We start from the raw sequence: 11701 nt of genomic DNA on the forward strand, positions 1-11701 counted from the left end.
GATTCATGTCCTAAATGAATTTTAAAGTAAAAATGTTTTAGGTAATTAAAGTTAAATTACTCTTTTTTAAAATCAGACTTGTAGTAAATTTAATTAAGAATACAATGGTATTTTTCATAAGACAAAAAATCATAAGTTAAGTATAATTTATAATTGTGGAGTGTGAAGTAAATAATAGTAGTTTAATTTATATATATATGTTGGGCATGGGTCCTCGGAAAGGAAAGAAAAGAAAAGAAAGAAAGAAAGAAAATGGTAAGATGTAGGGGAGGTTCGCCATCACATACCTTCATGATGAAACAAACGTTGATCATAATAAAATTTTAGACGGTGATAGTCTTCAACGTGGTGAACACTTCTACGGAGTTGGATTTTCGATCCGACAATTGGATTCTATTTTCCAAGTAGGGGTGTGTTTTTCCCTAAATTTTCTCTCGACTTTGTTAGGCTTTTTCATTTTGTTTTTATTTTTTTTCAAACAAGGTTAAAATATCAATAAACACATATATATCGGTATTTGAATTTTGTGAATATATCGGAAATATTGGTGGATATTTTGACAAAAAAATATCGATGAAACGAAAATTATTCAAAATTCATAGGAATGGTTGAAAAAAACTCCAAAAAAATGATAAAATAAGCAAAAATATAATATTAAAGTTATTTTATAAGTGTAATTGATATAAGTACGATTAACGATAATTTTATAAAATTTTATAAAAAATTAGTTTAAATTCTTTTAATATGCTTATATTCATTTACTTTTAAAAACTAAAAAAAAATATTTTTATTAAAAAATGTTTTATTACATTTTAAATAAAAAATAAATTGATTTATATAAAATATTTTATTTTAGATTTAATATCTAAAATTTTATTATAAATATGTAGTGACAATTTTTTTCTATTAATATTATTTATTTAAATAATTAAAGTAATTAATAATTTGTCTTATCAAATTAATTTTAATTTATAAAATATTAAGACTTCATTAAATTTTTTTTATATATTTTAGCAAATTTTGAGTAAAATTATATTTTTAATATTTTAAAATAAAAACATTTAAAATTAAATAAAATTAAAAGGATAAAGAAAAAAATTAAGAGCGACGTGATCGTAATTTTTTAAAATAGGATTAATGAGATAAATATAAAAAAAATAGTTAAAAATAATAGGATAATAAAAAATAAAATGATAATATAAATTTAAAATAAAAGATATATTAAAAATAAATAATTTAAAAATGGATAAATTAAAAGAAAAAAACTTTAAAATTGTTTATTTTTTTTTCAAAAAAATCGCCAATTTTTTGTGCTTTCCTTTGCTACCATCGCGCATCGCCCATGCTCGATTTTTTCGTTGATGTGTCGCCTTTGAATCGATATTTCATCGAAATATTGACAATTTTGCTGAAATTTTCCTAAAATTCTTGTTGATTGATAATGGGTGCATGATATTGTTTTGGGTCGATATTTCGATGAAAAAAACTGACATTTAAATCCTTGGAAGAGAATAAGGTTTGAATTATCGATAAACACAGATGTATCAGTACTTAGATTTTATAAATATATAAAAAATATTGGTGGATGTTTTGAAAAAAATATCGATGAAGCGAAAATTATTCAAAATTCATGGGAATGCTTGAAAAACCTCCAAAAAATAATAAAATAAGGAAAAATATAATGTTAAAGTTATTTGGTAAGTATAATTGATATACGTACTATTAAAGTAGTATTTATCAAATTTTTATAAAAAAAAAAAAAGTTTAAATTTTTTAATATACTTATATTCATTTATTTTTAAAACTAAAAAAAATAATTTTATTAAAACATGTTTTATTACATTTTAATTAAAAAATTAAATTGATTTATATAAAATATTTTATTTGAGATTTAATTTCTAAAATTTTATTACAAATATGTGGTGACAATTTTTTCTATTAATATTAATTTATTTAAATAATTAAAATTATTAATAATTTATCTTATCAAATTAATTTTTATTTATAAAATATTAGGATTTCATTAAATTTTTTATATTGTAGAAAATTTTGAGTAAAATTATATGTTTAATATTTTAAAATAAAAACATTTAAAATTAAATAAAATTAAAAGGATAAAAAAAAAAAAAGAGTGAAGTGATAGTAATTTTTTAAAATAGGATTAATGAGAGATATAAAAAGTACTTAAAAATAAAAGGATAATAAAAAAGAAAATGATAGAATAAATTTAAAATAAAAGATATATTAAATAATAAATAATTTAAAAATGGATAAATTAAAAGAAAAAAATCTTTCAAAAAATCGTCGATTTATCTCTGATTTGAAAAAGTCGTTGATAAATCGATGATTTTTTGTGCTCTCCTCTATTGCCACCTCGCATGGCCCCACGCTCGATTTTTTCACCGATATATTACCTTTAGATTGATATTTCATTGAAATATTGGCGATTTTTCCAAAATTTATATTGATCGATAATCAGTACTTGATATCGTTTTAGGCCCATCAATATCCAATATTTCGGCAAAAAAAAACCGACATTTCAATCATTGCTTTCAAAAACCTCCATGGAAATGGGTGAGTTATTGAGTTGTAGTATATCATCATATAGTTTTCATTTAGGTTGTTTTTGGAAATCCTAAACATGTAAAATGATTTGGTTTTGTTTTGAAAATGCTAAATGGGAAGTGGATAAAAGTTTAATGCAAGGTCAAAATGCTAGAATTACTGGTATTTAGTTGTTGTTCTTGTGATAGAATTTATTGGATTGTTGTGGTTGTGATTGTGAAATAATTTTATTGGAATAATGGTTTATATATTTTTCTTATTATTGTCATGTTAGAAATTATAGAAATTTATTGGTAATATATTAATGTTGAAAATAATGGAAATTATTTGTTGTAAATTTTGAGTACTAATATATGTTTAAAATGATTGTTTTATATTATTGAAAATAAATAAATTTTGAGTATAAATTATTTTGTTAATATTTGGGTTATTGGAAATTTTTATTAATATTTGAGATGACATTGTTGAAAAAAAAAATGTTATGTTGGTTGTTGGAAATTATTAAGCATGTTGGGAATAAATAAAATTTATGTGGCTAAGGTTTAACTATGTTTTGATGATATACAAATTATTTGTGAATTTTCTTTTATGTTTGTTGTGATTAAAGTAAAGAAAAAAATCATTGTGTGAATTGTTGGAAATTATGAAACATAATGGGAGTAAATAGAATTATGTCTTGGAAAATTATGGATGTTAAAATATGATTTTATTGCACTTTACATGCATCATGGTTGTGTGAAGAAAAAGAAAAATTGAAGAAATGGTTGTGTAAAATGGAAATGAGAATGAAAAGACCTCAAAGAGGGTAAAAATGAAAAAAAAAGATAAATGAGAAATAAGAAATGAAAAGACCCTAGAGAGGGCAAATTAAGAAGGGAGTGAGATCCCTACGATGAAAGACCTAGACATTTACCCCGGGAAAACTCCGAATGGGGAGTGTACTTTGGTACGAATGCATATCCTTCGGTGAAAGCCCGATAACAATAGTGCATTGTGTGATTGTGTGTAAGCATCTGCATTATGTTTGCATTTAGAATAAGGAATTGTATTATTTAATGGATTGACATCAATTGCACAATTGAATATATTATTTGAGATTGAAACGACTTATTTATTTTGTAAATTTAGAATTGTTTGATATGCTATATATATGGTTGAAAAAGAAAAGTGATAATTTTGATTGGTTTTGAATTTGTATGGTTGAGATTTCATTTAAGGTATACAATGTGGGTGTAAAACATCCTATTGAGCAATGTGGAAATACTCACTCCTTTATTTTCTAAAATTTTTAGATGCAAATATAGGTTCTAAGGAACTACAAGAAGATTAGAAAGTGTTCCAGAAAGCCCTAGAGAGTAAAAAAACTATAATAATAGTTGTTTTTCATTTATACTACCTTATGTCATGTACTAACTTGAGTTGTATGAACTTTTATAACTTAAATTATATTTTGTTAGTTTATAGAATTTTTATTTTTATTTTTGGAAATATTTTTGATGTAGATACTATTGTAAATATTTAGGTTATCACCTTGGTGGTATGAGGATTGACGGATTTGTCATCTATTGTGAACAAGTGATAGTGTGATGGTTGGTTTTGGAGATAAATAAAATGAAATCGAATAATGTAATATAGTAAATCTTAGCTTAATAAATTTATTTAGGGCTATATGTTGTTTTGTTGAGGAAAAAAAATAGGTTATTATGACTAACTTCCAATGTGGATAGGTGTAACTCTTAGGGTTAAACCTTGACCTGGGATCATAAGTCGAATTCTGGGTTGCCTAGAATTCGGGGTGTGACAAATCTAACCCCTTAGAGGCCTTGTGAGTGGGGTGGGGTCCATATATCCTTGGTCTCTCTTGAACTCCTTCAAGAAAAGTTGCCCCCGTACCACACGACTCCAAGGTTTAACCTGTATAATGGTACCAAAGACCCAACGGAACACTCATATCATTATTGACAACTTATAGATTGACAACCGCGAAAGACTGCTTTGTTAACTTTTTTTCGCAAGTCTTCAAGGACCTCCTTCATTTGGTTCCACCAGTTGCCAACACGTTCTGTGCATGGTTTCATCCAGCTCTGTGAACTATTGTTAAGACAATATGCTTCCAAAAAAAGTGTGGATTACCTCTTTAAGGCAAGCACTGGACAAGTCATTGAGAAAATTTGTCCATTGATTTATGATTGAAATGGTGCAGGTGGAAAGCAACAATGATAGAGATGCCATAGTAGCCTTTAAAAAGGCTCTACCCCTTGGAAGTTCGTTGTTCAAGCCATTCACCAAAAGTAATCCCACAACCATATGAGAATTGCTAACCAAAACCAACAAGTACGCTAATATGGAAGAAGAGCTCAGGGTTGCAAATAATAAATGCAAAATAACATTGATTGAGCAAACACAACCTTGGTTGGAACAAAACAAGAAGGGCTCATCCTTAAACCTAAAGCAATCCTACATTGAGGGGTCCATGAAAGTTCTAGATAATGAACTAAAAATTTGCTCAACTTATAAGTTGTAATATTACATCTTTATATATTAGTTTATAGTGTGCAATACACTTCATCTAAATAAAGCAAAAATAAGGGTGCGTAATGTACACCCATAATAAAAAGTTGTTGCTACTAGTGAAACATTATAGAAAGTTGTGGTGGCTATTTGTTGTTTATCATCCTCTTACAAGCTAATCGGTTGGGGAACAACATAAAGTTTACTACGAAAGGGCAAGAACGATGAGCTTGGAGGATGCTTTGTAAGCACATTAGCAATTTGATTAGTAGAGGGAATATATTGAATAATAAGATCATTATGTAACACTTTATCACAAGTTAAGATCAAGTTCAATTAAAGTGAGCATGAGAGATAGGATTGACAGTAAGATGAGTAGCATTTTGATTATCACACCACAAAATAAAAGGTGTGACTTGTGGAATACACAATTCCTTTAGTACAGATTAAGACCAAGTTAATTCAACAGTAGTAGTAGTTAGGCCACAATATTTGGATTCAACACTATTCTTTGAAATAACTCGTTGCTTGGTAGAGGACCAAGAAACCAAATTCAAGCCAAGAAAGACACAATAACCATTAGTGTTCATTTTATCATTAGGACAAGACCCCAATTTGCATTAGAATAAGCTTGAAGAGGAAGAGAGTTAGATGCTTATAAAAGCAAACCATGATGTAAAGATTTTCTCAAATAACGCAAAATGCGTTTCACAACAAACCAATGGATAGAAATGGGTTAAGACATGAATTGGTATACTTTATTAACAGCAAAGGATAAGTCTAGTTGAGTTATGGTGACATACTGTAGAGCACCCACAATACTACGATAAAGAGAAGGATTAGAAAATGGTTTCCCATTAGATTAAGACAAGTTCGGACCAACACAATTAAGAGTGGTAGTGGGTTTGTCAATGAGCATCTCAATACAAGTAAGCAAATCTGTAATATACTTGTGTTGACTTAGAGAATAGAACCAAACGTACGAATGATCTTAACACCCAAAAAATAGTTGAGAACACCAAGATCTCGTAAGGTAAAAGAAGCATTAAGTGAAACAATCAACTAAGTGATCTGAATAGGGCTACTACCAGTGAATAGTATATCATTAACATAGACCAAGATGATAATAATATTTGAAGCGAAATAATAAACAAATAATGAAGAATCAATCTGTGAGCATCAAAAACCCCAACTACATAAGGTTAGTCTTAATTTTGTGAACTAGGCTCGAGGAGATTGCTTGAGGCCATAGACAGATTTGTTAAGTTTGCAGACATAGTTAGGAAATTGAGGATGAACAAAACCTTGTGGTTGAGACATAAGCACTTGCTAATCTAAATCACCGTGTAAAAAGGCATTGTGTACATCCAATTGGCAATCGCCTAACAAAAGAGAGCAGCCATGAGAATAATGTGAATAGTAGCTACTTTGAAAAATGAACTAAAAGTTTTAAAATAGTCAATGCCATGTGTTTGATGAAATCCCTTGGCAACTAAGCGTGTTATATATTGTTCAATATTACCATTGGGTTTATATTTGAGCTTATACACCCACTTGCAACCAATGATATTAGTATTCGGAGGTAGAAGAACAAGTTTCTATGTATCATTTTTCATCAAGGCATCATATTTAGTTCCCATAGCTTTTCACCAATGAAGATCCTTGATACCTTGCTAAAAATTAGACAACTCAATGAAAGCATTAGCAAGGTAAGTGTTAGGTTTAAACACACCAGCCTTGGCACGAGTGATCATAGGATGGGTGTTAAGAGTTAGAGGGAACATATGCATCCTTGAATCTAAATATATAAGTAGAACAAGAGATAGAGTGAGGAAAATAGAAGGTAGAGTAGATATTGGAGAAAATTCATTGGAAGGAGTCATTTTCATGTTTAGTTGTAAAGATAATACTTCTAGAATAGAATAAAATAAAATAAAATAAATTTAAAAAAAAAAAACTAGACGCTTTGTTGTGTTTGGTTGTAGAGAAACTACTCCAAAAAATCCTAGTAGGCTCTGATACCATAAAAGTTCTAGATAATGGGCTAAAAATCTACTCAAATTATGAGCTTGTAATATTACATATTTATATATCAGTTTATAGTGTGCAGTACACCTCATATAAATAGAAAAAAAATAGAAGTGTATAATGTACACTCATAATAGAAAGTTATTGCTACTAGTGAAGCATGGTAGAAGGCTGAGGTGGCTATCTGTTGTTTACCACACATCGAGTTGGGTGGAATTTGTCATCCTACCATGTCAAGTGATGGAAAAAATCAAGGACAGGCCTTCATTCCACTGTCTTCACCTCCTATCTCCATATTTGAATCGAAAGACATAACTAAGTTTTGCCACTACCACCGAACTCATGGGCACTTGACTAATCATTGAAAGGCCTTATAGAGCTATTAATTAGATTACCTAATGCAAGCAAAAGACATGCAACAGTACCTTAAAAGAGAAGAACCTAACTTAGAAACTACCACGAAGCCAAATAAGTAGTCCACCCTTGTGACTGAGCCCTCTATGTTAATCACACATGTAATTAGCATCTACTCTCTTGACAAGAAGTAGGAAGAGTTGGAACAACGTTCAAAGGAATGAGTTGGTGCATGATCAAAAAGACAATCACATAGTTGAAATAGACTCAATTGACCCCAAATTTGGATTAAGAAATATGTCCTTATTGAACTTCAAAGTAAAGGTTTAGTTTGTCCATCTCTACTCCTTTAGATTATCTTAGGATTTAACCTTCGAGAAAATCTTTAGGAACTACCCCTTCTTAATAACACTTTTTGTTTCATAGTCTAGGTCTTACTTTAGTGTTTTATCCTTATCCCTAATACTATGTCAATTTTAGGAGTCCTTAGAAATTTTCAATTTTTTTTTTCTTAGACCTTTTTTTATCAATGTGCTACAATCTTCATCATAAATTTAGGAGGAGAGTTTCACGGTTAGGGGGAGTATATTTTGTGTTCATGAGTTTAGCACTTAGGATCTTTGTTTTATGGGGAGTCATACTTTTAAGATCCTAGATGTTTTACTTTACATACTCATGGTTTGATAAATTTTATGATTACTTATTTTATTATTATTTTCCAAATAGTTTAAGTGATATTTTAATTTTTTTTATTCTTTGAAGTGCTTATTTTTCTATTTATTATCCTTAGAATCACTTTAATTTCCTTTTAGAATTTGATAACAATGTAAATAGAGAATCTAATATGATTATTTTATAAGATCTTCTATTGTTTCTAATTGAAAGGAAATCTTCTTAAGTTTGATTATTATATAAAGTTCAAATTCCAAAAATTCATGAACATTATGCTTATTTTAAATTAATTTGAAATATTATGTTTGATATAGTTCAAAAATGTTTCCCAAAGTGAAAAGGGCTACCTTGGCCAAGTCTAAATTAACTATATTTAAACCAAGAGTGAAAGTCATCACTTGCAAAATTTGAAAATACCTTCTCATTAAGTGGGAAAAGGCAACCATGGTTGAAAGTATGATTTCTATCTATAGTGTACAATGCCTCTAATATTAAAATAATAATAATAATAAAATAAATAAATAAATAACTAAAAAATAAAAATAAAAATGATGACCCCTCCCTCCCTAAGTAGAAGAAGACAACCATGGTTGAAAGTATGATTTCCATCCATAGTGTGCAATGCCTCTACCATTAAAAAAATAATAAAATAAAAATAAATTTAAAAAATGATGACATATATTTAAGGGGGAGAAAAAGCTGTGTTGTATATAAATCAATGTTTTATCATGTCAAATAGAAATCCGACAAACCATTTTCAAATAGAATGAGTTTTGAATTGATTAAAAATTAGGCATAATCTAATGAACTATTTGGATTTGTAAATTGTATAACATGAATTGAATAATAATTTGATGGTCTTGAGATTATTCTCTTCAGATGATTTTATTCTTGTTATATCTTCATTGCTATTGAAAATTTTCAAAGCTAAATTTTAATTAACCTAATTCTCTTGATAATTTTCATGAAAAATTTCCATGATTTGAGTTATTTTTATGTTAGATTACTTGGATTATTTATTATTATTTTATCATATTGAGTTTTAACATTATTGTGGAAGCTATAAGTACGTGGATTGATATCCTTGGTGTTTTTTTTTTTTACCTCTTTTAGAATATATTGGTTTTTCATAGATCTTATTTATTTGTCTTTACCATTTTTTGTGATAAGAAAGGGAAGAAATATGATTGTTTTGATATAAGATTGATAATTTGGGATTGGTATTTATGATGAAATCTAATTGTTTGTTTAATAGACTCTGATTGGATTAATTTGGTGTATCACTCAAAGTCATTAATTTGGTTTGTGACAAGAAGTATGTGTAGAATCACAAGTTCCAAACTTAAAGAATTTTTGAAACAAGCTCGAGATATTTGAACACTAATTTATAGGATTGTGGTTGAGATGAGTGACTTCAAGTTATATGTAAAATCTATTTTAGAGTATTAGGAGTTTATATAATCATTATTTTGTCACAAAATTACCAAAGGGAGAAATTGTTAGTGTATTTGGCTATTAGATTAAATTGATAATTTTGTGTCATCCATCCTAGTTTAGAACTCTACTTATTTTCTTGTGATTTACACTCCTTTAAAGATTTAAAGTTGTTGTAGAATCAACTCGGACTTGAACAAATAAGTATGGTTGAGTTATTTGAGAATAATGACATAAAATGATAAAGCGGACTTATAGAAATTAGAAAAAAATAATAATAATTTGAAAAGAATTTTAAATTGAGAATTTAAAAAGAAAAATCTTTCTAAATAATAAAAATAGTTTGGAAAAAAAATTAAATTGAGGATTTAAAATTTAGAATTGGGCATTTTTGTTTAAATGTGTGTAGAATCACAAGTTCCAAACTTTAATAATTTTCAAAATGAGTTAGAGATATTTGAACACTAGTTTATAGGATGTGTAGTTAGATGAGTGACTTTGAGTGATTTGTAAACTCCGTTTAATCGTATTGGCCATACATGTAATCATTATTTTATCACAAAATTACCAAAGGGGAAGATTATTAGTGTATTAGATTATTTAGATTAAGTTGACAATTTTATTTCATTCATCCTGGTTTAAGACTGTACGTACTTTTATGATTTACACTCCTTTGAAGATTTAAGGTTTCTACATAATCAACTTGGACATAAATAGGTAAGCATGGTTGAGTTATTCGAAAATAGTGACATAAAAGTATAGAAGGTGTTATAGAAATTAGAAATAAAATTAATTTGGAAATAATTTAAAATTGAAAATTTAAAAAGAAAAATCTTTCCAAATAATAAAAATAATTTGAAAATGAATTTTAAATAGAGGATTCAAAATTGAAAATTTAAAAAGAAAAAACTTTTCAAATAATAAAATTAATATGGAAAAGAATCTAAATTAAGAATTTTAAAAGGAAAATCTTCTTTTAAGAATTTTAGAAGGAAAATCTTCTAAATCTTTCTAAAAATTTTCATTTGTAAATTATTTTTGATAAAATATGATTTCTAATTTGATTCCAAGTCTATTAGGTTTTCTCTTATATATGTCTATCAAAAGTGTTCTCCAATAATTGAATGTGCAACCCAAAACTCTCAAAAAGTTTGTGATTCTTATTCTTGGGTTCATGATAGAGATTCACATCCCTTTTAAGGCATTGAGGAGTTCACTAAGGAGCACAGTGGTGTTCGGTCGTGGACATGAGATTAGATGTAAGTCTTAGGGAGTAGTAATCTTCATGTAAATTTGTGCTCTTCTTTATATTTAATGGATTATAGCTCTAATGTCTTTAACCTTGTGGTTTGTTATCTCTGCACGTTGTGAGAGTTTTCCATGTAAAAAAAAATCTTATTTCCTTTGTGTTGAATGTATTCATGCTTTCATAACTTACAATGAATAATTTAAAATATCTAATTTTTGCATTTTTTTTTTATTTAAGCACCTATTCACCCCTTCTAGGTATTTCATAAACTAGATTTCATAACTTTCATTACTTAATAACTTAAATTTAATTATTGAATTATATTAAGTTATTAAGTTGATTTATCAAACACCTTTTTAGAATAATTTCAAATTATAGGAGGATTACTTAAGATGAAAAAGAGGTTTTGAGAAAAGAAAAAACAAATAAATGATGTGTTTGTATGTGTTGAAACCTATAAGATTATATAATATTAACCTTTATTGGAAAGAAATCGCTAGCTGAGGATATGTTATTTATTGCAAGGGTTTTATTTTAACATCGTAGAAATCTTCTAATTTTATTTAATTCTTTTAACAAAAATAAGATATGAGTTTGTATATGATTTCTTGTCTTCTTTCTTCATCTGCATAAAAAATAATAAAAATAAAAATAAAACATAATCCTAGTCTCACTATCTTTCGTTTTCTCTCCCACTTCCTTTTACTTTTTGCCAATTCATTTTTTTTTCTTCCCATTTCAACCCATCTTCTTTTCCACTTCAAAGCAGTCATGATCGTGGATCATGGTTGTAGCTCAATGATAGGCCAAGCTCAAGCTAGCCCATCAATCATACCACTAGGCCATCTTAATGAAAGGCCTAAGACTAAGGTGGTGTTTGTTTTTTTA

Source organism: Vitis vinifera, chromosome 15 (assembly GCF_030704535.1).
Source record: "Vitis vinifera cultivar Pinot Noir 40024 chromosome 15, ASM3070453v1".
NCBI lineage: Eukaryota > Viridiplantae > Streptophyta > Magnoliopsida > Vitales > Vitaceae > Vitis > Vitis vinifera.